Source organism: Temnothorax longispinosus, unplaced genomic scaffold (genome assembly GCF_030848805.1).
Source record: "Temnothorax longispinosus isolate EJ_2023e unplaced genomic scaffold, Tlon_JGU_v1 HiC_scaffold_392, whole genome shotgun sequence".
NCBI lineage: Eukaryota > Metazoa > Arthropoda > Insecta > Hymenoptera > Formicidae > Temnothorax > Temnothorax longispinosus.
Window position 1 is genome coordinate 1 of NW_027270223.1, and position 4,556 is coordinate 4,556.

Here is a 4,556-nt window from a genome sequence, read left to right on the forward strand (position 1 = left end):
GCTCTCCTCCGATTTTCTTAAAACTTTGTAAAATTGCTTATTTCTGTGTGTAAAAAAACATTCTGAGAAGGAAAATCGTCGCTCAGGTCTCGTTTTTTTTAAATTTAATTTCAAAGTTTTGATGTCGGTAAGGTAGGAAAAATGATAATTTACGTTTTTAAAGTAATGCGCAACTTCATTTGAAGGTCACGTGACAACTGTCTGCTAATTAAATACAAAATATCTGCTTAAAACATGTGTGGTGCCCTGCTTTAACGAAAATCCGAGCGAAAATTATAACTTTTATAAAGCAGTGGATACATACGTGTGTGCCCTGCTTTAAAAAACGAAAATCACAACTTCTATAAAGCAGGGGATACACACGTGTGTGTGCGTGCCCTGCTTTAACGAAAATCACAACTTCTATAAAGCAGGGCATACACACGTGTGTTTGTGCCCTGCTTTAACGAAAATCACAACTTCTATAAAGCAGGACATACACACGTGTGTGTGTGTGCCCTGCTTTAACGAAAATCACAACTTCTATAAAGCAGGGCATACACACGTGTGTTTGTGCCCTGCTTTAACGAAAATCACAACTTCTATAAAGCAGGACATACACACGTGTGTGTGTGTGCCCTGCTTTAACAAAAATCACAACTTCTATAAAGCAGGGCATACACACGTGTGTGTGTGCAGTGCTATTAACGAAAATCACAATTTATCAATTTATCAATTTTGGCCACGTACAGTATTTCACAACCATAAAATTTTAACACTAAATGCACCGTAATGAGTATGCGGACAACTTAATTTGGAATATAGTAACAAATAAAGTTGCGCAGTATTTTAAAAAACGTAAATTATCATTTTTCCTACCTTATCGACATCAAAACTTTGAAATAAATTTAAAAAAAAACGAGACCAGAGCGACGATTTTCCTTCTCAGCATGTTTTTTTAACACCACAGAAATAAACAATTTTACAAAGTTTAAAGAAAATCGGAGGGGAGAGGCGTTTTATACTAAACATTTACCTTAATTATAATATACAATCCGACAGATTGTCCACAATTTTATAGAATTATTATTCTTACCAAGAGTTTTAATGTGTATACATTTGTGGAGCATCAAAAATATATACCCTTTTATATTAATTTTCAAAAATGCGGTCACTTATACAGGCAGAATGTTATACGATATCTTGTACTTGTATGTAAGCAGAAAATTTATAATATACGAAATAATATTTTTTGGGATACTACATTAAAATAAAATTGAAGAGCGAATATATGAAATCAATATACAATGTAGAAAATATATACTTTATTTTAATAGACTTAATTATATTCACAATATATCTTATAGCAATTCGATAAATGCTGAAAAAACAATATATACCAAATCGTTGGTAAAAATAATATCACATATCTTTGTTCTAATTGTCACATTGTACGTATTCATTTAACAACATATCACATACATAATCACAAATAAAAATTACAGAGCAGTAAGTACATGGGAATCGATATTCTAAAAAACTTTGACTCATTTGTTGAGTAATGTCATTTAGATTTTCTAATATTTAATGATAACTTTATTAAAGAAGTCAATCAACATTTATTTTGCAATGCGAATCCCACTCGGTCCTTCCCCATGTCAAACACGATCTAGTACCCCGACCAATAAATACATCGCCCACACCACATATCGATCACGGAAGCCGATAATGCACTTTGATATATCGTCTTCTGTAAGCTATGAAACATTAAATATAGCATGATATTTCTATTCTAAACAATTTAAACTTTTATATAACAATATTTTCTTTACCTTCAAAACGTAATCTTCACCGGTGAGTCGATCCTGAACGTCTTACCACACATGACGAAATTGATATCGGGTAAATTAGAAATGTCGTCACAGTTCACCTTTAAACGAAGATTAATGTTAGTAATCTATGTTAATAATCCGTAATATATCAAACATTTATTAATTTAGTTCAATAATTATTTAAGATAATTGTGAAAGCTGCCATTGCAGAAAGAAATAATCAATTACTCGATCAACAACACCCATCTCTCTCAAGATCTGCGATAGCCCGCGGTGGTCCACCTATCATAGAGAAGCCCGTGTCGACGATAGCTTGACAGTCTTCCGAGCAAGAGATGTAATTTTCTACTTGAATCCTACAGTGGGATAGCATTACCAATTAGCTAACATATAATCCACGGTTAACATACGTCTAATTTAGAAAAATAATTTGCGGGTAACATTCACATACGTAAACTCGCCCACGTAATGGGAAGGATTGGTCTCACCCAATAGCAGTTCACCGTCGGAATGTGAGTCCTCGTAATTTCTGTATAGGTTGTATATTTTTTACATTGCATGGAAAGACAAAGTATGTAATTTAAAAAATAGTATTAAACACACGTGAGGCATACGGAAAGATACATAATACCGATTTAGATAGAAGCTAAAAATTGGTGTGACCATTCCTTGATCAATCACCCTGCCGAAAATGTTCGATTAAAACCGATTAAAAAGAAAGTCATCCGAATCGATCGGGATTTCTGCACCGAAAATACGGTATTAAAACCGATTGAAAATAGTCAAATCGAATTTAGTACGCTTCAGGCGGATTTGATATACATCCATTTAAATCCGAAATTATACGATTTCATAAGCTATAATTAAATCGGTTTTAATGCGATGTGAATCTGTCGGAGGATGACAAAAGTAATCCGTTGCAATCCGAAATTATATTTTACGAACATTTAAATCGGTTTTAATGCGCTGTGAATCTGTCGGAGGATAACAATAAAAGTAATCCGTTGCTATTCGAAATTTCACGATTTTGCGGATTACATCGCGATAGACAATTAAATCTGTTTTAATGCAATTGAATTAGCTAGAATTTACCATAGTCAATCCATAGGCAAAAATAATGTCTTTTAATAAAAAATGTTATCATTTCGCAGATAAAAAGTAAATCGATTTTATGTAGTGTGAGTAGGGTTTGCTGTTATCATGAGTCACAATAAAGCTATTTAAAATCAAATCTTTATTTTTTTCTCAACTGCATAATATTTACAAAAGAAATACAATTAAGCGTTAACCTTCAAGTGGTTATTGTTTATTTAGGTATTAACTCTTAATATGAGTGTATTGTTTGCAGTTTTTAATCAATTTTCAAACTTTTAAGCAATACAAACAATTAAAATTGAAAATAAAATCTTCAAAATAAACAAATAAGTATACATTAATTTCGCCAGCAATTTTAACCAAATTGAGAATAAGATGGAATTTTAATCGACGTAACTGGCAATCTCAAGATATACGCGTTTAAGATTTAAATTTATTATGAACTAATAAATTTTTCAAATTGATTAAAATTTCATCTTATTCTCAATTTTTTCAAAATAAATATAAAATTTTCGCTATCAAAACATTAATATATTTAAAAGAACAAACTTTTCTGACTATTATGATGAATACAATTCGGGTGAGTAATCGTAAAAACGAGAATCTTGGTTATCCTCAACAACATTTACGTCTTTTGAGAGTAATATATATAAATTAAAACAATGTATGAATGGTCCAAACGGAATTGACCAGCAAATGTCGAAAAAGTCCTTGGAGATATTGCACTTTCTAACGGATAATGTAGATTACTGTGATGATTCTGCCGTGTCTGACTACTGCAGATTTCAATATAAACATTTATCAAAATTCGATACATCTGATGACAACAATGTCATTCTTATTGGCAAATGCTATAGCGTAAAATGCGATGATAAAATGTATAAAGCATATAAAAAATACATCGTTAGAGGCGTTGTATTTCACAGCCTGAAGTATCGCAAAGCGAAAAGAACGAACGATATACAATGATTCAGTTACATTCAGGCGAATATGGTCAAATAATGCACATTATTCTATTAAATAATAAATGCCACATGCAAATATAAAAATTACGATTAGTTCCAATAAACCGTTTAAAGTGTCGTACATGGATAGGATAGAATCAGAAGATTATGTACATAGCTCAATAGTTCCCATAGGCGATGTCAAAAGCAAGCTTATTCACATAGATGTTGGATATTGTAGATATTTATGCAAACCTCCGAATACATTTGAAATTCAATAATAAATAAAACTTTGTAATAAATACAATTTTGTTTCTTTATTTATATATACACACAGTCAAATATAATTATAACAAAAATTTGATTTAATTGCATTATATCCGATTTCCTTTTCATCTGAAAAATCGGAGAATTTCAAATTCAAACGAATTACTGTTGCTTTATCACAGACTATATAAATTTGATTCTTATTGCATTCAAATCAATTTAGTTTTTATCCCCGAAATTGGTAAATTTTGGATTAAACCGGATTACAAAATCAACTCAATTATTAAAAGTGGATATATTATAACGAATTGAAATTGCATACGCGCAATCGCTGAATTTCGAATTAAAACGGATTAATGTTGTCTTTCCTAGCAAATCGGATTCAGATGGATTACAACCGATTTTATTGAATCGGTGTTTTTGTAATTGAAACGGACTC

General features: G+C 31.2%; 1 long non-coding RNA gene across 2 annotated transcripts; it reads right to left on the bottom strand.

Annotated features, from left to right (window-relative positions):
* Positions 1-1,322: 1,322 nt before the first annotated feature.
* LOC139824485 (uncharacterized) lies at positions 1,323-3,890 on the bottom strand. Of its 2 annotated transcripts, XR_011735120.1 has the most exons (4): positions 2,263-3,890; positions 2,040-2,167; positions 1,812-1,909; positions 1,323-1,736 (listed from the first exon to the last, which is right to left on the bottom strand). It is a non-coding gene; the product is annotated as an uncharacterized lncRNA (long non-coding RNA). The 2 variants fall into 2 exon arrangements; XR_011735119.1 differs by having other exon boundaries at positions 2,040-3,885.
* Between the last annotated feature and the right edge of the window lie 666 nt (positions 3,891-4,556).